Raw genomic sequence first — 23,024 nt, 5'->3', positions numbered from 1 at the left:
AACAGAGAGATCTGGGAATACAGATACAAAATTCCCTAAAAGTGGCGTCACAGGTAGATAGGGTCGTAAAGAGAGCTTTTGGTACATTGGCCTTTATTAATCAAAGTATTGAGTATAAGAGCTGGAACGTTATGATGAGGTTGTATAAGGCGTTGGTGAGGCCGAATCTGGAGTATTGTGTTCAGTTTTGGTCACCAAATTACAGGAAGGATATAAATAAGGTTGAAAGGGTGCAGAGAAGGTTTACAAGGATGTTGCCGGGACTGAGAAACTCAGTTACAGAGAAAGGTTGAATAGGTTAGGACTTTATTCCCTGGAGCGTAGAAAAATGAGGGGACATTTGATAGAGGCATATAAAATTATGATGGATATAGATAGAGTGAATGCAAACAGGCTTTTTCCACTGAGGCAAGGGGAGAAAAAAAACAGAGGACATAGGTTAAGGGTGAGGGGGGAAAAGTTTAAAGGGAACATTAGGAGGGGCTTCTTCAAACAGAGAGTGGTGGGAGTATGGAATGAGCTGCCAGACAAGGTGGTAAATGCGGGTTCTTTTTTAACATTTAAGAATAAATTGGACAGATACATGGATGGGAGGTGTATGGAGGGATATGGTCCGTGTGCAGGTCAGTGGGACTAGGCAGAAAATGGTTTGGCACAGCCAAGAAGGGCCAAAAGGCCTGTTTCTGTGCTGCAGTTTCTATGATTCTATGGTTCTATCTATAACTAATTTATTTATTTATTTATTTATTTATTTCTCTCAGCTAGTAAAACCTGAGGTTTGGGCATACCCAAGCATGCTCATTTGTCAATTGCTAGGAGCTTTTTGACTGTTCTGATTGTGTTTAGTATTATGGCTTTCTGAAGATTCACATAGATATTACTGTGTAGCCCTAATTGTTTAATGCTATTGTGCAGTGCCTTTGGGATGATACCAGTTGTAGATATTACTGTCAGGACAATGTATACCGGAGTCTTTCAATTTACTCTTTTAATTCAGCATATTTCTGGTGTCTTTCACTTATTGATACCCGTGTTTGTAATGGCTAATTCTATTAAATAATTTGTTCTTGTTTATCCTGTATTATTATATCTGGATGGTTGCTATGATTTGTCCTATCCATAATAAATAATCGGTCATGATGCAATTTGTGGTATTCTGACTCTAAAACTGGATCAGGCTTGTATTTATAATAAGGTGTGATTTCATTTATGAGTTTGTATATTAAAGCAAGATTATGGTGAATATTGCTTGCCGCTTAATTGTGCCTGTGTAAGTAATCAAATTGAGCAAACTGCTGCAGAATCCGGTATTGTGCTGGATTGTTTCTGGTTTCTTTTACATTTTCTGCATTTATCATCTCAGATTTCTTGGTCTTTTATTATTTTTTTGATATTTTTTGCATTAACCACCTGGTCCTGTATTACCACAAGAAATTATTCTGTTTCTGGGAAGAGGTCTCCAACTCTGAGCCAAGCATTTGGTGCTTCCTCGACATCTAGTCTGCTCAGACCATAATACCATAAGACATAGAAGCAGAATTAGGCCATTCAGCCCATCAAGTCTGCTCCACCATTCCATCATGACTGATCCCAGATGCCACTCAACCCCATACATCTGCCTCCTCACCATATCCTTTGATGCCCTGACCGATCAGGAAATGATCAACTTCTGCATTAAATATACCTACGAACTTGGCCTCCACCACAGTCTGGGGCAGAACATTCCACAGATTTACAAACTCTCTGGGTAAAAAAATTACTCTCTACCACTGTTCTAAAAGGTCACCCCTCAATTTTGAGGCTGTGTGCTCTATTTCTGGATAACCCCATCATATTTCCACATCCACCCTATCTAGTCCTTTCAACATTCAGTAGGTTTCAGTGAGCTACCCCCGCATTCTTCTACATTTCAGTGAGTACAGGCACAAAGCTGCCCAATGCTCCTTATGTCAACCCCTTCATTCCCACTTCCTCTGAACTCTCACCAATGAAAATACATCCTTTCTGAGATATGAGGCCCAAAGCTGTTGGCAACACTCCAAGTGTGGACTGACCAGTGTCTTATAAAGTAGTAGATCATACCTAACTAATCTTAAATAGAATTTCTCAGGGAAGTTACAAGGAAAGTCGATGAAGGCAAGACAGTGGATATTATCTATGTGGACTTAAGCAAGGTCTTTGACTAGGTCCCACATGAGAGGTTGGTCAAGAAGGCTCAGTCACTTGGCACTCAAGATGAGATAGTAGACTGGATTAGACATTGGCTTTCTGGGAGAAGCCAGAGAGTGGTTGTAGATGTTTGCCTCTCTGACTTGAAGCCTGTGACTAGTGGTGTGCCACAGGGATCAGTGCTGCGTCTACTGTTGTTTGTCATCTAAATCAATGATATGAACGAAATTGTGGTAAACTGGACCAACAAGTTTGCAGATGGCACCAAGATTCACCAAGCTTGGGGATGTAGTGGACAGCGAAGAAGACAATCAAAGCTTGCAATGGATCAGGACCAACTGGAAAAATGGGCTGAGAAATGGCATATGAAATTTAATGAAGACAGGTATAATGTGTTGCACTTTGGGAGGACAGACCAGGGTAGGACTTACAGGGTGAGCAGCTGGACACTGAGGAGTACCCAGAAGGTTTGAAGTGTTTTTTTAATTTTATTTTTGTTTCCAACAAACATCTAGTAAATTTAAGTATTTTAAAGTAACTTTAATGTATTCTTAATATTTTTCAGATAATGTTTTAACGATTTAACTTGTTTTTGTTTTTATTCATTTATTCATTTACAGGATGTGGGCGTCACCAGCTAAGCCAGCATTTATTACCCATCCCTAGTATTTTGTTGCTTTACGATAGGTATTTTAAAATAGTTCAGAGGCCTTTAATAGTATCAGGATATCAAAAGGTAATCTGGGGATTCAGCTGAGTTCCAGTTGCTGCTTGCAATCCTGTCTACTTTGCAGGACATCCAAGGCAGCCAAGCCTTGGTTGTTGTCACAAAGCTCAAAACTGTTACAGGAGATCGCAATCCAGATCAAACACCACCCAGCCTAAGTCACAGTGCCAAGAATGGAAAGAGCAAACAGGCTGATCAGGAGGAAAATATTTATATCCCTTTATATTCCAGATTCCTTGAGATAAATGCCAAGACTCTGTTAGCTTTTATTTAATTCACATCCCTCTCTTTTAGTAATTTCTGTATTTGCAGCTCCAAGTCTCTCCATTGCCATAGTTCCAAGCTTCTCATCGCTTTGAAACTATGATAATTTCAGAACATTTAAGTTTCTCCACATTAAGAGCTACTGCTTTTGCATGCCCACTCATTGGTTCTTTTGTAATGTGGTCCTCCTAACTCATTTCCTACAGTACCACTTCACTAATGCCAACTGGAAACTTCTTTACTCAAATAGTATTCCATGTGTTACTTCAATAGATCAGATATTCATCGAGGCTAAAATAGTTCAAGTGAATATGATAAGCATTCATTGACTATTAACATCAGAAGGTAATTAGGATGCTTCTAATTTTTATTCCCTTTGTTTAGCTTCTGCTAAGCACCATCAGAAAATGACGGTACAGAGGCATAGCCTTGTATCTCTAGTCATTAACAAGAAATGCATTATGTTGGTGCATCAGTACAAATTAATTACCTTGTCTGCAGTGGAATGTATTTCAGAAGCAGAGTTCAACAAGATTATATGAGACCATATAGCATATTTAATACTCCACTAGTGATAAATGTCTTTGTTAAAATATTAGTTTGACATTACTACTGTATATCTGCTGTCATTTACTGCAGTATTCCAATGTTGTTCCTCTGTTCCACTCCTTTTGTTTTTATATAGGTAGTACTCAATGATTTACTTTCTTATTGTTTCTACAAGCAGTATGCCAGCAAATTTGTTTTTCAGCTCTTGTGATCTTGGGCCATGAGAAATGACAGAAATGCAGAATTGCATTAATAATAGTGGGGATCATTTTGGCTTACAAAATTATGGGTAGAATAATTATGGATTAACTAAAATGAGAACCATTATTCAGGAAATAAAACCTGTACACAAGTTAAATTCCAACTCAGCACTCACAAAATGCTGAAAGAACTCAGTAGGCCAGACAGGATCTATGGAAAAAAGTACAGTTGACATTTCAGGCCAAAACAACATCTGCAGGTTTTCTCTTGTATGTGAAGAACTCAGCAGATCAGGCAGCATCTGAGGAAACGAATCAACAGTCATGTTTTGGGCCGAGACCCTTCCTCAGGACAAATTCCAACCAATACTTTGAGGCTAATGAAACCAATTGTGGGACATTCTGATTCTGTCCAATTGAAACTGCACAATAGATGAGTTCATGTTATTTAGAATGAGGTCAGGGAAGGCATTAAGTGACCATCTCCTGCATTAACACACAGTTAAAGGTATATCCCTGCCACTTAATATGCAGATCAGGGCAGATCTGTTTGGTCAATTTAAAATTCTGTCTGTATATTCATGGAGACATCCTTCAATGTTGTAACAAAAAGGGTATATTTTGGGAGTTCGTGTTTTTGGGACAAACACAAGTATTGAATGCCCAGAGGGGTTTTGCTAGTTGGAATGTGCCACCGTTTTAAACATGTAATTCTGTAAGATTACCAGACTATATTCAAAATGGTAAGATAATTATAGCAATTGCAACACACACAAAATGCTGGAGGAACTCAGAAGGTCAGTCAGCATCTAAGGAAATGAACAAACAGTCAACATTTCAGGCTTCTTCAGGACCGGAAAGGAAGAATAAAAAGGTGGGAGAGGGGAAGGATGATAGCCGGAGAAGAGGGAATCTGATAGGAAAGGGAAGTGGACCATAGGAGAAAGGGATGGAGGAGGGGAGCCAGGGGGAGGTGATGGGCAGGTGAGAAGAGGTAAGAGGTTAGAGTTGGGAACAGAGAAAGTGGAGCAGGGAGAGGATTTTTTTTACCGGAAGGAGAAATTGATATTCGTGCCATCAAGTTGGAGGCTATTCAGATGAAATATAAGGTGTTGCTCCTCCACCCGGAGTGTGGCCCCATCTTAGCACAAGGGGAGCCCATGGTTTATTGGAACTGTAATAAATCATTTATAGTTGTTTTATGCTTAAGTATTATACAACGTCTTATCAGGAGAGTGAGACTCTCTTGAGATTCTCTTAGATTCACCTGGATGTTCTATCCTGAAGGTTTGCTGTGTGAATAAGGACTTTTATGATTCTCCATTATAGCTCCTGTGTGGTTCAGTTTTGGTCAGTCACAACAAGTAGTAGTGGAAAGAAAATCTGGAACAACATACACAAAATGCTGAAAGAACTTAGCAAGCCAGGCAGCATCCATGGAGGGAAATAAACATTTGACATCTCAGTCTGAGGCCCTGCATCAGAATGGAAAGAAAGAGGGCAAAAGCCAGAATTAGAAGGTGGAAAGAGTACAAGCAGACAGGTGATTGATGAAACCAAGTGAGGGTGGAGGTGGGTGGATGAATTAAAAAGCTGGAAATTGATAGATCGAAGAGGTAAGGAGCTGAAAAAAAAGAATCTAATAGGAGAGGGCTGTGAACCATGGACAAAAGTAAGAGGACAGACATCAGAGGGAGGTGATGGGCCGGTGAGAAAGGGTATGAGAGGAGCCAGAATTGGGAATGGAAAAGAGTAAAGTAGAAGGGGGAGAAATTACAAGAAGTTTAAAAAAACTTATGTTCATGCAATTGGGTTGGAGACAACCCAAACAGAATAAGAGGTGTTGCTCTTCCAACTCGAATTTGGTCTCATCATGGCAGTAGTGGAGGCCATGGACAGACATGGACAGAATGGGAATGGGAAGTTGAATTGAAATGGGTAGTGACCAGGAAATCCTGATCCTGCCTTTTTGGTGGTCAGGGCAAAGGTGCGCAGTGAAGGAATCCCCTAATCTACGTTGGGTTTCACCAATGTAGAGGAGATCACACCAGGAGCACCAGATACAGTTGATGACCGCAAAAGACACATAGGTGTAGTGCCTCTCCTGGAAGGACTGTTTGGGGTCCTGAATGGTGGTGGGAGAGGAGCAATAGGGGCACGTGTAGCACTTATCCTGTTAACAGGGATAAGTGCCAGGAGGAAGATAAATGGGGAAGGATGAATGTATACGAGTCATGTGTGGAAAGGGGAGGGGGAAGTAAAGATGTGCTTAGTCATAGGATCATACTGGAAGATGGCATCAGTTAGGAGAATGATGTGCTTGATGTGGAAGGTCTTGGAGAGGGTAAGTAAGACAAGGGGAACCCTATCCCTATTATAGGGGTGGGAGGGGTTGAAGACAGGTGTGCAGGAAATAGAGGAAATGCAGATGAGGGCAACATTGATGGGAAAAATATAGTAATATTTGTTGCTTCACAAGGATATAGAGATCAATGTTGGAAAGTATTTGAACCATCCCTATAATCTTTATATCAAAGTCACATCTCTTCAACAATCCAGTTACCCAGCTGATCTATAGATGGTGAAGTGGATCAGTGATTAAAGTATATAAACCTAATAATGCAGTTAAAATGACTGAGTTATGCTATGGAAATATTGATTTCACCCAAATGGGCCCAAAACCTCTACATGAGATAAAACTTCCCTTTCCTACAACAAACCTTATAAACCTAGAATATAGTTGGAATCTACTCACAGAGAATTAGGCAAACTAAAAATGTTACCAAAATATCTCGTGCATGTAATAACCGGGAATTTCAGCAATGCATTTTATGGTTCCAGTAGAATTATTTCCCTTTTCTGTGCGGTACAGTATTCGTAGAAAAAGCAATACTTTTCATTTCCAAATCTATACAAAAAAATCCTTTCAAACTAAGGTGTTATGTTTTTGTGTTTTGTGCCAACATACTTAGAAAATGATTAGTCAATCAATCAGGATCAACATGATGTTATGAAAAGGAAATCAAGCTTGACAAGTTTACCATGCTCTTTGAAGATATAACAAGAAAGTGGTAGATAAATGAGAATTAGCAGAATATAATATTTCTGTAATGCAGAAGCCATTCAATAAGATGTCACAGACTATGAAGCACATGTTTACACTAACTCATGATAATTGCTTTTTATTTTTCCTAAATTTCCATTAGTGCACCTTTCCCTTCCCGCTGCTTCTCTCCTTTAACACTTACACATTAGGGGCAACTTAGACTGGTCAGTTAACCTTCTAACCAGCATATCTATGCTACATAGGAGGAAAATGAAACACAAGGAGGGGACGAGGGCTGGCAAGGAAACCCATATGAACACATGGAAAACACGCAAGCTCAAACTACTCAACAAGATTAGTGTATACTGGGGTTGGGTAATATATTAGCATGGGAAAGTGCATGGCAAGCTAACAAAAACAGATAGCTGTGAGAAATGGATAATTTATGGAGTGGAAATCAGTATATATTGGACTGCTGTAGAAATCAGTATTAGGGACAAAATATTTAATCTCTATATTAATGATTTGGATGAAGGGACAAATCTGCCAATGATACCGAGGTAAATATATCAGCAAGTTGTGAGGGGGCTACAAAGGAATGCAAATAAGTTAGTGAAGTGATCAACAAATTGACAGATGGAATATAAAGTGGGGAAATGTATGGTCATGGTCGAAAGTGGCTATTTGAGTCGCAATGCCATTGGGAGTACTTAATCGGTAGTGGGAGGTTATCTCCACTAAGACCCCTAGCTATCACAACCTTAAGGAACCAATTAAGAATCATAATAGTAAATTTTCAAGAAGTAGGGTGATTCTAATCTCATTCTCTACTCTCCCTACTCTCTTACAATGGGATTCTTAATCTTGGAGAATGGGATGACCTTGGTTGTAATTAACACACTCCTTTTCTCTCCCTCTCAACAGATTACTGACATGTGCAGAGAAATATTAGAAGATTGATTTCATTTTATAAATTTTAGCAAAAATAATAAGCAAAATCAATCATGACCAGTGTGCTTGGATGACCAGGGTATCTCTTGTGATTCTTGAACACATTCCACATCCTAACACTAACATATCCTCATTTAATTCTTGGTATCTGAAGAGTTACTGACACAGCTATGAAGTGGTAAAATTTACTTCAATCTAAAAGAAATGGTTTCAGCATGAAGTATTGTTTGAGACACGTTTTGGCCAGTCTCCAGCAATTATTTTTCTTTCCTGTTCAACTTTTCAACATGTCTTCTGAGAATAACTAGGTGTATATTCTAATACAAGATGCAGATGGTATCTATTTGGTGTGCATTATGATAGTTTGGTTAGTGCTACTGGCTACATTAATTCTTGCTGCACTGCACTGCAGCTGTGTTACACCACTCATTGCCTCTTTCATTATTTTTAGCTAAAAGTTTATTCATCAATTTGACAAGAGCACATGGGAAGAAAACAATCACAAAGGAGCAGGAAAGAACAAGGAGTCAGGGAACACAGACAAAAAAGGTAATTATGTTTCCATTTCTTGAAGAAAAGATTTAAAAAATGTAAAATGTGTTAAGGACTTCTGTGAAAATGCAATTTATACGTAAAAATCAAGGCATTAATAAAAGCTTGAATGAAGGAATGGCAAAATTATTATGATGGCTCATTAGCTAAAACATCCTTTGAATGTGGATCTAGCTCAACTAAATACTCATCAAAGGATGAAGTACTTAACAACCATAGAACAGTATAATCAGAGGATCAGTGACCTATTAGCAATGGAGCTGTGCTGGAAGAACAGAATAAATTATTGATTATAGATTACTGAAAATTGTGCAGCTAGTAAAGTGTAAATTATGCAACTAGGAAATATATGCTCGCAACAATGGGAAGTGCTTACATTCTGCATGCTCCATTCATAATTAGGTATTTGCCCATTGGTCCTTCTCCTTCTCCACTTCAACAGAACTCATACAAAAAGGTTCTCAAACTGAACAACAATAGTTCATAAAGGTGCAAGAAAACTTGTAATGAGTCCTGTAATGCTGTTTTTTGCTAGACAATGATCTGGTTGAATGGTCCCATAAAATAGATCCCCAATGCCTGTCTATTCCTTCCATCCCTCTTCTACATTGCTGCAAAGGTTATATGACTGCTGCCTCATAGCTCAAGTGATGTGGGTTTAATCCTAGTCTTCATCGCTGTCTAGAGTTTGCATGTTCTACCTGAGACCATGTGGGTTTCCCCTCCAGCCTAACCCGGCCCTCGTCCCCTCCTCGTGTTTTATTTTCCTCCTATGTCACATAGGTAAGCTGGTTATAAGGTAAACTGGCCACTGTAAGTTGCCCCTAATGTGTAAGTGAGTGGTAGAATTTGAGGAGAGAGGTGGTGGGAAGGCGAGGGGGGCATTAATGGGAAGGTGGGAAAAATAAAATATAATTAGTACAAGTTAGTGTAAATGGATGCTTTATAGTCTGTGTGGACCCAGTGGCCCAGAGTAAGTTTCTGTGCTCTATGACTCAGCCTATGGAGTGAGCTGCCAGCACAAGTGGTGCATGTGAGCTCAATTTCAACGTTTAAGAGAGGTTTGGATAGGTATTTGGAAGGTAGGGATATGGAGGGCTATGGTCCTGGTGTGAGTTGATGGGAGAAGGCAGTTTAAATGTTTCAGCATTGACTACATGGGCCAAAGGGCCTGTTTCTGTGCTGTACTTTTGTATGATTCTATGGCTCTGTAACACCTCATATTAGCAATTAAGAATGCCTAGTCCTGATTCATGAATCTGGCGTGGAAGAGGTGAAAATGAGCTTCCAGTCACTGACAGATCTATTTGTATACTTGTTACACTAGAAGCTCATGATAGTTCTGCAGAGGCCTACTCAATATGGTTCAGACCTCTGCAGAATTACCATCAATTGCTAATGCTGTCAGAATGTATTATAAAATTAGTTATCTACATATTAAATAATAACTCTCCATCCTCTGAGGAAAGCTAAGAATTCTTTCCCGTTTCTGCCGTCTATTGAATTTCCTTCTTCTATTACCATCTAATAGAAGTAACTGAACACATGGCTTTGCATTCACATTGCTCTGAATTGCACCACAGCTTTAATCATCCGAAGTGATTGACTTTCCACTTGACAGGATGGAAAAAACAATTGCTCTTCATTTTAACTGCAGCTTGCGCATGGGGACAATTCAGCTATTATTCATGGCAAATCTTTCAGGACTTCTGACAAGATCACTAGCTCTGAAAACCACTCCACAGTGAGTAGTCACGGATGAATGTAGTGCTGCTGGTCACTTCAGTGCTGCCTGTGAAAGCCACGCTAAAAGTGAGCACGTCATTTGTACCGTTTACAGAACAGGGTTTTCAGATCCCCAGTAATATTTTGCTGAAACTAACTTTATTAGTGCTTACACTTCTCACTGTCACAGAGCAGTTGGTATTTTTGTAGTGGGTTCTTAAAAGGACAAGGAGAGTATTTCTCCAAATGATGAGATAATGCAGAAATGGAGAGAAAGATTTGATGGATCTGGATAGGCTGTTGAAGAACAGTGTCCATTCGAGACATGCTCTTAATACAAAAGGACAACAACAAAAAACAGTCTGAAGCTATAGCCAAGCACCACTATTAGGAGCTTGTCAGCAGTTTCTGATTGCTTACACCTTGATGAATGTCTGTACTCACTCTACTGCTTCTGTAAGCTGAAGGAAAGGTAAATGATGTCTCCTCTCCTTGGGTAGGAAGATTAGGCAACTTTCTAAATTTGTAAGATGTTGCAGTGATCAGCAACAAGCTCCTGAGGCTGGGAGCTTGAGAATGACTGTTATCCTGGCAAAGTAGTCAAGGTGCACAGGTGGAGTTGTATTTGAGGTCAGAGAAGGTCACCCCTTTCAATTGAGATGAATAATGCACCTTGAGTGATAACCTTTTAAGTAACTTGATTTTAGACAAATAGCATTGGTGAAAGTTGGTTATCCCTGTGAGTAAATAGGAACTGCTGTTTATCAGTGATATTACTGAACATTGAATTATGCTTTTATTAACTTCATCTTCAGAGCTTTATACTGGAATATAAGGAAGAATAAAAACCACAAAGCTCATCTACTCTGATTCCGATAAATACATAATTTTTTTGGGTTGTGTCAGCAAATTTATTGCTTTCATTTGTTTGTAGTGAGTCCTGCACAAAGATTCTGTTAGGCTGGTTAATTAGTGTACATATAAACTGAAAATGATTACCTTAGCCTGGTGAAGAATGTCTTGAGATGCAATGGTAAGACTCATGTTGTGTTAAAGTCTCTTACAGAGCCATTTTCCAATATGCAATGGATATGTATGAGCTGGGATAAACTCGCAATATTTACCATCTATAAATTCAGATGTGTTCAACTAGAGATCAAGTAGTCAGAATAAACATAAAAAGCAGTCCTTAATCACACTAGGTCACCAAGTTTGGCTCCCTCAGATAAAACCATAATATCTCCCAAAAACAGCTGAAATGTGAAAAGGTCATTTACACCTAATTCTTGAGTAAAACAGAACTTATAGCATTCCCAGTGGAACTGGGTTCAGAAGGCCAGACAGCATCTAAGGAAAAGAGTAAACAGTTGACATTTCAGCCTGACACCCTGAGTCCTGATGAAATGTCTCAGTCCAAAACGTCGAATGCTTACTCTTTTCCATAGATGCTGCCTATCCTGCTGCATTCCTCCAGCATTTTGCGTGTTGCTTTGGATTTCTAGCATCTGCAGCTTTTGTCCTGTTTGTGGGACTGGGTTCAGTTGCACATACGTAGCTGTCAGCACTTTGCTGCAGTACAGTCCAAAGCCATCATCTTGAGGGCATGCTCCCTATAGGAACCAGACACCAACAAATGGGAGGGAGACAACACACACAAAAACTGCTGGTGAACACAGCAGGCCAGGCAGCATCCATAGGAAGAGGTACAGTCGATGTTTCAGGCCGAGACCCTTTGTCAGGACTAATAGGAGGGAGAGGTGATTTTCAGGAAAGCGTTTGAAAGCGCTAGTTCATGAAATACACGTGTAATGCTCAGGTCTATTGGCTTGTGTTTATCTAGGGGAAACCCCGTCCATCAACCAAACCGTATCTCATGTTTGTGTAGTTGCTGTGTAATGCACCCTGGTTCAAACTCACACATCAAATATCAGACAGCACACAATGTACGATTTACAGATTACACTTTATAGATCTTAGTGGAAATATGTAATTAATAGAGATACAATATAAAAGGAAAGTAAAAGATGCCAAACTTATCAGAGTTCAACCACTTCGTGCACAACCATTGGAGCTCAATTAACGGGGTCTTCTTTCTACCATTCGATCTCCTCCAACCTCCTCGACCTGCCGCCAGGGACCAACCACGGTGGTCGACCAGAGCGCATCCAGCACGTCCTCCCTCTTCAGTTCTCCTCCCGAAAAACCCACACACTCACCCAGGTTCCCACATATACAGATAGAATAACATGGACACTCATTGGTTCATTCTCTCCCTTATCAAATATAACCCAAACAAGCAGGGAGAGAGAGAACTCCTTACATCGCAGTTATTATTACAGAAAAGCCATTTTACATAACATACAAAGAAGCCATTTTAGACACCTCTGCAGCCAGTGTAACCAAGACCCAGATACACTCTCCCCCCACCAAATAAAGTCATGTCCTCATGACATTAAAGGAGTTCACCAATCCTCCTTGCAAAACAAAAAATCCGATCCAGGTGCATAAAGCAGTGATATAACTTCCCAGGGCAGTAGAGATCACACCCTGTTCTCCCGGCGCTAAATAGGTCAACCTTTCCGGAGGGGGTTCCTACTTCTTCATTAAGATGGAGAGTGACATAGTTAATTCAGAAAGAAAGGTTCTGAACTTAAAGAGGGGTAACTTTGAAGGTATGAGACGTGAATTAGCTAGGATAGACTGGCAAATGACACTTAAAGGATTGACGGTAGATATGCAATGGCAGGCATTTAAAGATCGCATGGATGAACTACAACAATTACAACAATTGTTCATCCCAATTTGGCAAAAGAATAAATCGAGGAAGGTAGTGCACCCGTGGCTGACAAGGGAAATTAGAGATAGTATCAATTCCAAAGAAGAAGCATACAAATTAGCCAGAAAAAGTGGCTCACCTGAGGACTGGGAGAAATTCAGAGTTCAGCAGAGGAGGACAAAGGGCTTAATTAGGAAGGGGAAAAAAGATTATGAGAGAAAACTGGCAGGGAACATAAAAACTGACTGTAAAAGCTTTTATAGATATGTAAAAAGGAAAAGACTGGTAAAGACAAATGTAGGTCCCCTACAGACAGAAACAGGTGAATTGATTATGGGGAGCAAGGACATGGCAGACCAATTGAATAATTACTTTAGTTCTGTCTTCACTAAGGAGGACATAAATAATCTTCGAGAAATAGTAGGGGACAGAGGGTCCAGTGAGATGGAGGAACTGAGCGAAATACATGTTAGTAGGGAAGTGGTGTTAGGTAAATTGAAGGGATTAAAGGCAGATAAATCCCCAGGGCCAGATGGTCTGCATCCCAGAGTGCTTAAAGAAGTAGCCCAAGAAATAATGGATGCATTAGTGATAATTTTTCAAAACTCGTTAGATTCTGGACTAGTTCCTGAGGATTGGAGGGTGGCTAATGTAACCCCACTTTTTAAAAAAGGAGGGAGAGAGAAACCGGGGAATTATAGACCGGTTAGCCTAATGTCGGTGGTGGGGAAACTGCTGGAGTCAGTTATCAAAGATGTGATAACAGCACATTTGGAAAGCGGTGAAATGATCGGACAAAGTCAGCATGGATTTGTGAAAGGAAAATCATGTTTGACAAATCTCATAGAATTTTTTGAGGATGTAACTAGTAGAGTGGATAGGGGAGAACCAGTGGATGTGGTATATTTGGATTTTCAAAAGGCTTTTGACAAGGTCCCACACAGGAGATTAGTGTGCAAACTTAAAGCACACGGTATTGGGGGTAAGGTATTGATGTGGATAGAGAATTGGTTGGCAGACAGGAAGCAAAGAGTGGGAATAAACGGGACCTTTTCAGAATGGCAGGCAGTGACTAATGGAGTACCGCAAGGCTCAGTGCTGGGACCCCAGTTGTTTACAATATATATTAATGACTTGGATGAGGGAATTAAATGCAGCATCTCCAAGTTTGCGGATGACATGAAGCTGGATGGCAGTGTTAGCTGTGAGGAGGATGCTAAGAGGATGCAGGGTGACTTGGATAGGTTGGGTGAGTGGGCAAATTCATGGCAGATGCAATTTAATGTGGATAAATGTGAAGTTATCCACTTTGGTGGCAAAAATAGGAAAACAGATTATTATCTGAATGGTGGCCGATTAGGAAAAGGGGAGGTGCAACGAGACCTGGGTGTCATTATACACCAGTCATTGAAAGTGGGCATGCAGGTACAGCAGGCGGTGAAAAAGGCGAATGGTACGCTGGCATTTATAGCGAGAGGATTCGAGTACAGGAGCAGGGAGGTACTACTGCATTTGTACAGGGTCTTGGTGAGACCACACCTGGAGTATTGTGTGCAGTTTTGGTCCCCTAATCTGAGGAAAGACATCCTTGCCATAGAGGGAGTACAAAGAAGGTTCACCAGATTGATTCCTGGGATGGCAGGACTTTCATATGAAGAAAGACTGGATGAACTAGGCTTGTACTCATTGGAATTTAGAAGATTGAGGAGGGATCTGATTGAAACGTATAAAATCCTAAAGGGATTGGACAGGCTAGATGCAGGGGGATTGTTCCCGATGTTGGGGAAGTCCAGAACGAGGGGTCACAGTTTGAGGATAAGGGGGAAGCCTTTTAGGACTGAGATTAGGAAAACTTCTTCACACAGAGAGTGGTGAATCTGTGGAATTCTCTGCCACAGGAAACAGTTGAGGCCAGTTCATTGGCTATATTTAAGAGGGAGTTAGATTTGGCCCTTGTGGCTACGGGGATCAGGGGGTATGGAGGGAAGGCTGGTGCAGGGTTCTGAGTTGGATAATCAGCCATGATCATAATAAATGGCGGTGCAGGCTCGAAGGGCCGAATGGCCTACTCCTGCACCTATTTTCTATGTTTCTATGTTTCTGTGTTTCTCTGAGACATCCATACCTCCTCTGGCGATCCTTCTGGCTCAGACACAACTGGAGACACCCTGGGTCTACATGTCGAACCCTCGCCCGCTCCCTCACTGGGACCCCTCGGCAACTCGGAGCCCTCTGTCTCAGGTTCTGGTTCCACCCTCTCTCCTTCCAAGGCCGGCTGTATCCCAGGCTGCCCCTCAACACCCCCCCCTCTTCTCACCTAACTCGGTGGGGGAAGGGTCAGGAGCCTTTTCTTCCGGTACCAGGGAATTAACAAATGGAAGCAGGTACCACACATCCGAATCATCATCTTCCAAATCAGTATCCCTTTCTGGGGCTGGGCCCAGCCCCGTCTCTTTTGCGGTGGGCTCCTCCCTCGCCCCACGCCTCCGCAGAGTCCTCATACTAGGCGTAAACTCCAATTCGGGCTCATGGTCTACCTGCACTTCTTGACCCAGGGGCAATAGGTGGTTCCGATGGAGTACCTTGACAGGCCCCTTCCCATCCTCTGGTCTCACCCAGTAAACAGGTAGGTTCAGCATCTGGCTCTCTACCATATAGGGGGTGGCTGCCCAGCGATCTGCCAAATTGTGCTTACCAGGTAGTCCTAAATTCCGTATAAGCACCCAGTTTCCCGGCATAAGATGGGCGAACTTTACTTTCTGATCATACCTCCTCTTATTCCCTTGATTCTGCTTGGTGGCCGCCGCCTCAGCCAACTCGTACGCCCTTTTCAACTCTCCCCTCATATCGGACACATACTTAAGATAGGGCTTCGAAGGTAATTCACCTGCTTCAGTCCCAAAACAAAGGTCAATGTGCAACCTTGCTTCCCGCCTAAACATCAGATAATAAAGCAAGTACCCCGTATCGTCATTAAGGGTACAATTGTAACATTGAAAACAAATGCCGGATGTGCTGACTCCACTTACTCTTCTGTCCAATCTCCAGAGTCCTGAACATGTGCAAAAGGGTCCGGTTAAACCTCTCAGGCTGAGGATCACCCTACAGGTGATAGAGTGTGATCCTGGATTTCTCAACCCCAAGCATATCCAGTAATTCATGGACAAGCCTGCTCTCAAAGTCCTATCCCTGATCACTATGTATCTGTCTGGGGAGGCCATAATGAACAAAATACCTTAGCCACTGTGGTCGCTTTCTGGTCCTTAGTGGGAAACACCTGAGCATACCTAGTGTAGTGATCCGTGATGACTAAGATATTCGCGGCGTTGCTGGGGTCTGGCTCAGTAGACAGGAAATCCATACACACCAGGTCCATGGTTCCCACCCTCTGCAAGTGGGACAAAGGAGCCGCCTGCGCAGGCAGGATCTTCCTCCGGATGCAACAACTGCATGTCTTACTGTATTCTTCTACCTCCCCCCTCACCCGGGGACAGTAAAACCGGTCCTTGAGTAATCCGTAAGTCTTTTCCACCCCCAAATGCCTGGAATCATCATGTAGTGACTTGAGCACAGTCTTCCGATACTTCTCAGGCAGGACCAGCTGGCAATGCCGGGGGCGGTCCTGGGGCAACATGACCTGGTATAAGATTTGGTTCTCCAGTTTCAACCGAGGCCACTCTTTCAGTAGTAAAGTCACTGAGGCGTGTTTCGTCTTGTCCCCTGTTTTAGCCACGTACCAGATAGTGCCAATGCCCGGGTCATCTCGCTGAGCTGCCCCCACTTCCTTGAGGCTCAGCTCCAGCAACTGCTTGTTCTTCAGAGCAGTCAAATTACAATAAACAGTGGGTAGAACGTCATCATCAATCCCCAATTGATCCACTGCCCGATCCGGCCCCATCGGGGCTCCTGCTTCAGCGTCGCTCGCAAATTGACACATGGCCTTCACTCCCGGGGCAGGGATGCTCTCCCACTCCTCGTCCGTGCCCAATCCCTCATGTGCCCGACGAGATAAAGCATCTGCATCGATGTTCCGGCTCCCCGGCCAGTACCTCAGGTTGAACTCATAGGCAGACAAGGCTGCCAACGTCCGATGCCCTGTAGCGTCCGGTTTTGCCGAGGTCAGAATATAAGTGAGAGGATTTTTGTCCATCCTCACCTCAAACTTGGCCCCATATAGATAATCGCTCAACTTGTCCACCACCGCCCGTTTCAGCACCCGAAACTCCAACTTTTGAGTGGGATAGTTTCTCTCAGAAGGTGACAAACTTCAGCTGACAAATGCCACCAGCCTCAATCCATTGCCCTGCTCCTGGTACAGGACAGCCCCCAGCCCCTCTTGGCTGGCATCAGTGTGTAGCACATACGGCTTCCGGGGGTCAGCAAAAGCCAACACTGGGGCCTGTGCCAGTGCCCTTTTCAGTGATTGGAATGCCTCCTCGCATTGGGCATCCCACCTCGGTCCAAAGGACTCTGACGGGTTCAGATATCCTCCTACCTCCTGCCCTCAGTCTCCCTTCCTTTTCTTCCCCACGGGAGGATAGCCGCACAAAAGTTGGTTAAAGAGCTGACTCATTTTAGCGTATACTTTCACAAATTGCCGATAACATCCACAGAACCCCAAAAACGAGTGCAGGGCGCTCACAGTCTGGGGACTCGGCCAGGTAGTCACTGCATCTACCTTAGCCGGATCAGTCGCCACTCCACTTTGCGAGATTATGTGTCCGACATAGCCGACAGACGTCTTGCAGAACTGGCATTTGTCTGGGGAAAGTTTCAACCCTTCCTCCTTCAGCTGGCTTAACACCTTCAGCAGCCGCTCCTCATGTTCCTCCAACGTAGATCCAAACACTATCAGGTCATCCAGATACACCAACACCTTGAGCAAGTTCATATCCCCCACTGTCCTCGCCATGTTCCTCTGGAAGGTGTCTGGGGCCCCCGATATGCCTTGGGGCATTCGTTCAAACTGAAAGAATCCCAGGGGACAGATGAAGGCTGTCTTCTCTTTATCGGCCTCACTCATCGGAATCTGGTAATACCCGCTCCGCAAATCCAATACGCTAAACCACTGGGCACCACTCAAACAGGCCAACGCTTCTTCAACCCTCAGGACCATATACTGGTCAGGGACAGTGCGCTGGTTCAGGGTCCTGTAGTCCACGCACATGCGTACCTTCCCATTTTTCTTCACGGCCACTACTATGGTAGACGCATAGGGGCTCCGGGACTCCGTGATAATCCCCGCATCCTTCAACTGGCGCAAGTGCTGCCGCACATCATCTACATCAGCCGGGGCCAACCGCCGCAACCTTTCTCTAAACAGGGTGTCATTAGTCACCCAGATAGTGTGACAAGTGCTCTTGGAACAACCCACATCAAACTCGCCCTGAGAAAAGACATCCCCTAGCTTCAACATCTTCTCCGCCAGCCTTCTCTTACACTCCGGCGGCACAGGGGGGTCCTCAAAATTAATGGCATCCTCGGTCAGTCGCCCCCTGTTCTCCAATAGTTTTCCTCCAGTGGGCCTCACGGGGGCGCTAGACATCACCGTCACCGGGAACAAGTGCACGAGGGGTATCCCGCGCTTAAAGGTGATCTCCATCTCCGTTGTGTTCCTTACAATCACCCCCATCCGGCGAGCCTGTACAACCAAGGGCCTCTGCAATTCAGGTCTCACCAGCACCCCAGCTGGGAACCAGGACTCCCCTTCAAGGTCTTCTGGGGCGTCTACTAACAGGACCTCACCCACCAGTACTCCGGGGAATCTGGGGGTCCCCAACACTAGTGCCATCTCCCCTGACCGTATCACTTTAGGTCTCCCCTGAGTACACCACACCGTCCCTCATTTGAACTCAGGATCCAGCCCCCTGTTGCTACTGACTTCCTCGAACGCCGCTCGAGACACTGGGTGTACTGAGAGGGTCTCCAAAAAGTTCTCCCCCGCCTTCTCCTTACAGGCTCCCAGGAGCTGTGGCACAAGAGTGGTGTTAGTGAAGGGCAGTGCCACCTGTTTCCACCGGATCCGGACAAACGAACACCAGTGTCTCAAGGGCTTCAGACACTCCCACATCGCCCTCCGAGGATTTCAATCTCACTGACAGGTACCCATCATATAGGTAATCACCATCACTTATACCCCAAATCTCCAGGGCATTAAACGGGGTTATGGGCAAATGCTTTAGATATTTGTTGTAGAACGACCGGTACAATAAGGTGACCTGCGACCCGGTGTCAAGGATGGACCTTGCAAAGATTCCCTCTATCCGTAGGGACACGCTGGAGCGGGGTTCCACTAATCCGTCTGGAATAAGGGCTTGGGCTTGCGGGGGCCCCATGGTAGATTTCGGGGAATGTGTTCCTCCAGAGACTCCAGTCCGTTCCCTCACTGAGTCTCTCCTAAGTTTCCCGACACCTTTTCCTTCTTAGTCGCCCAGGGCCTTGCCCTCCGCGGGGCATCTTGTCTCTCACAATCCTTCTGGAAGTGTCCCTCTTCCCCACAGCTGTAGCACACCTCCTGTCGCTCACATTCCCGCCAGAAATGCCCTCTTTTCCACAGTTATAGCACACGCTACCTGCCGCCCCTTCCTCCCAGGACGCCCACAACTCCCAGCCCTCTGCACGACCCGCCTCCCGAAAGAGGTGCTCTCCTTGTCATCCCACTCATGTGAGGGGTCCCTACCCACCTGGGACCCCTTGGGTCGCTCAGTTCTCAACCCTGCCACCACCTCCTGTACCACTGAGGATCGTCCCCGGTGGCCAGAGTCCTCTCTCTGGCCCAACGTGCTCTCATCCTCCCACACCTCTCTAATCAGCTGAACAAATGATGGGGGGGGAAGGGCTCCTTTTATAGAACTGCCGGAAACTCCAAGCCACCTTGTCCTCCCCCAGGGAACCCCTAGATATCTGATTCATCCTCAACTTTGCCACCTCGTCCGCCTTTACTGCCCCTCGGAGCAGCAACCCATTAAGCATTATTTCCAGCCAAAAAAATGTATTCTGAGAGCTTTTCCCCTCTTCCCTGCCGCATGTTTTGAAACTCTCCTAAGAGCTCCCAGGAACCTCCTATCAATCCAGACGCTCCCTCCAAAGTTTCCAGATACTCTGACAGGGAAGCCGAGGGCTGTTCAGCTTTCAGCCCCCAGACGACACCGGCCGCCACTCCCCACAAGCTTTCCACCAATCACTGTCTCTTTTAATCATCCAAGCCTGGCCACTCCCCTAACAACTGGGACATGTTTTCAATCCATGTCTCATAATCGTCCTCCCATTCTGGGGTGGGCGTGGCTCCTGAGAAAATTCTCAGCTTCGGGCAAGGCCCCTCGGCCCTTCTTGCCAGAGATGTAATGGCAACTGCCAACTTGGAGGTCTCACTGTAGCTGGGGGACAGGGCCTGACCAATCCTTCCCACTCTGACCCCTCTTGCCCCTTCTGTCTTATTACCCCGAGAACTCTATCCCTCGCAAATTCCTTCAACTCTCCACCAGTGGCTACTGGCACCTCTCCTGGTGCCTCATCAAACTCTTCCTCCAGTGTCCCCTCAAATTCGTCCTCCGGGAGGGTTCCAATGTCATGACATCAGCACTCGTACGAACCAACACCAAGCTGGATTCCACTACTTTTCCGCACCTTCTAGTTATGAGTTCTACCTTGCCGGTAGCTTTAATCAGACTCAACCCTTGCACTAGCACTTCTTCCGAAGTGCGAAAATCCACCCCACCTAACATGCACGCATGATTAACCGGTCCTTCCTCGGACTCACACCAGCTTGCAATCTTATCCAGGTCCATCTCTGCACTAACTTAACATGGTGATTTACACAGCTTCCACAGAATCCAAACCCCAGACAATAGCCCCCACAAATGTAATGCTCAGGGCTATCGGCTCGTATTTATCTAGGGGAAACCCGGTCCGCCCGCCAAACCCTGTCTCACATTTGCGTAGTTGCTGTGTAATGCACCCTGGTTCAAACTCACACATCAAACATCAGACAGCACACAATGTACGATTTACAGATTATACTTTATAGATCTTCTGGAACTATGTAATTAATAGAGATACAATATAAAAGGAAAGTAAAAGACACCTTCATGCAGAACCGTTGGAGCTCAATTATTGGGGTCTTCTTTCCACCATTCGATCTCCTCCGGCCTCCTCGACCCGCCGCCTGGGACCAACCATGGTGGTCGACCAGAGCGCGCCCAGCACGTCCTTCCTCTTTGGTTCTCCTCCTGATAAACCCGCGCACTCACCCAGGTTCCCACACATACAGATAGAATAACATGGACACTCATTGGTTCGTTCTCTCCGTTATCAATAATATAACCCAAACAAGCAGGGAGAGAGAGAACTCCTTACATCGCAGTTACTATTACAGAAAAGCCATTTTATATAACATAAAAAGAAGCCATTTTAAACACCTCAGCAGCCAGTGTAACCAAGACCCAGTTACACATGCCAACAGGGAGTCCTTGTATGTTGGCAGGGTGTAGGGAGAGACCCTACTGTTATAAGATCCAGGCAGGAGAGACTAGAATCACTCAGGTAGTGGGAATACTGCAAACAATGGTTTATTATCAAAACGTTTGAAGAACATATAAGGTAGAACAAAATGAGCTGCAGATTGCTAACAAAACTGCTGTCTAAAACAGACACACTTATCCAGACCTAATTATTCAGTTTCTTACACACAGGAAGCTGTTATTCACACAAGCATTTAGTCCATCTACACTCCTACACACTCCTACTGACATTTATTCAAATTAGGATAATGGAAAACTTACTTAATGTTCTTCATCTCCTCTATTAAGGCTAGAATAGTGAGGCATGTTTGGAATTGCACTCAAAAGTTGCCATGTACACTATTCTGTTGTCACAGATAAAGATGGTGCCAGTGAACAATGTGATATCCTGCTGACAGTCCACAAAATTACTACTTCTTTCAAATATAATCGTACTACTAAGCTGCGTGCGATTAGAAGCTGTGATTTTGATGGTGTGCTTTGAAGCTGAATGAGTGATCTGGTGCTTTGCAGTCTTTGTTGTGAGGGACCTCAGTGAGGTTTGGAGTGGAGTGTGCGGCCTGGAGGGCTGCTAGCCTGGAGACGGGCATGAGCTCATGAGCGACTCCATTGCTTCTCCCTGACTGAAGCGTCCAGCAAGGTTGAAGTCAATGAAGATGAGAGTGGAGGATGGGTAGGTCTTCAGTGCCATCTGCCTGCGTTTCACCTGTCTTCCTCTCCCTCTCGCTAGATGCTGTTGGAGGAAATTGCAGGAGTGTTGGGATCTACGCTGCCATGATTATAATTGACAAGGTTGTGGACTCGTTTTGGGAAACTTGGAGATTCCTGTTGCAATAGTTCCTGGATTCTGGTTACTTATTTTTGTTGTTTTTGAGTGATTTGATCGACGTGAACTGGGAAGCTTCAACAATGAATGGATGGCCCTGCTCTCAGCATTGGCTTATGGCACGGTGCTGAACTGAATTAAATTGAATATTTCTGGTTCGATGTTTGATATTCTATGTGTTGTTCCCTTGCATTTTGCCAGTTGCACAGTTTGTTCTTTTTTTTCCATGCACTGGGTGTTTGATGTTTTCTTGAACTGGTTCCATGGTGTTTCTTTGTTTCGTGGCTGCCTGTGGGAAGACAAATCTCAGGGCTGTATTCTGTATACAGACTTTCATAATAAATCTTTGAAGCTTTGTATTAATAGGCAGAGGGGCCATAAAGTCCAAAACCGCTTCCCATCTAAAGGAGTCTACTGGCATTTTACACTGCAGTTCTTGTACTTATGTTTCTCTCATTGTATCTGCATTTAGTGCTGTCTTGTAGAAGACACTAGAACGAGCAGCCTTGGAGATTGAGGCTGGCCATTGTGTCCCAGGATCCAGCCCTTCAGCCAGTCCCCGAAAGTGTCCATCAGTGCAGCCTTTCATAGGACCTACAATCAGAGAATTGCCATCTGAAAGGTCTTCTCATAATTTGTGGCAATCTGTATTTTAAGAGAAAGGTCTGGGGTATCAGTGGAAGCCCCTTTGTATACATGAGTGTAGTCAATGCTGCCTGC

General features: G+C 44.0%; 1 protein-coding gene across 1 annotated transcript in view; it reads left to right on the top strand.

Annotated features, from left to right (window-relative positions):
* Positions 1-8,373: 8,373 nt before the first annotated feature.
* Positions 8,374-23,024, top strand: part of dlgap1a (discs, large (Drosophila) homolog-associated protein 1a) — a 334,277-nt gene continuing 319,626 nt past the window's right edge. The window contains exon 1 of the mRNA XM_072256043.1: positions 8,374-8,455. The gene's annotated coding sequence lies outside the window, so the exon portion shown is untranslated. The remainder of the gene's footprint in view (positions 8,456-23,024) is intronic.

Source organism: Mobula birostris, chromosome 1, assembly GCF_030028105.1.
Source record: "Mobula birostris isolate sMobBir1 chromosome 1, sMobBir1.hap1, whole genome shotgun sequence".
Taxonomy (NCBI): Eukaryota; Metazoa; Chordata; class Chondrichthyes; order Myliobatiformes; family Myliobatidae; genus Mobula; species Mobula birostris.
Note: the sequence above shows the minus strand (reverse complement) of the source record. Positions and strands in the feature narration are given on the sequence as shown.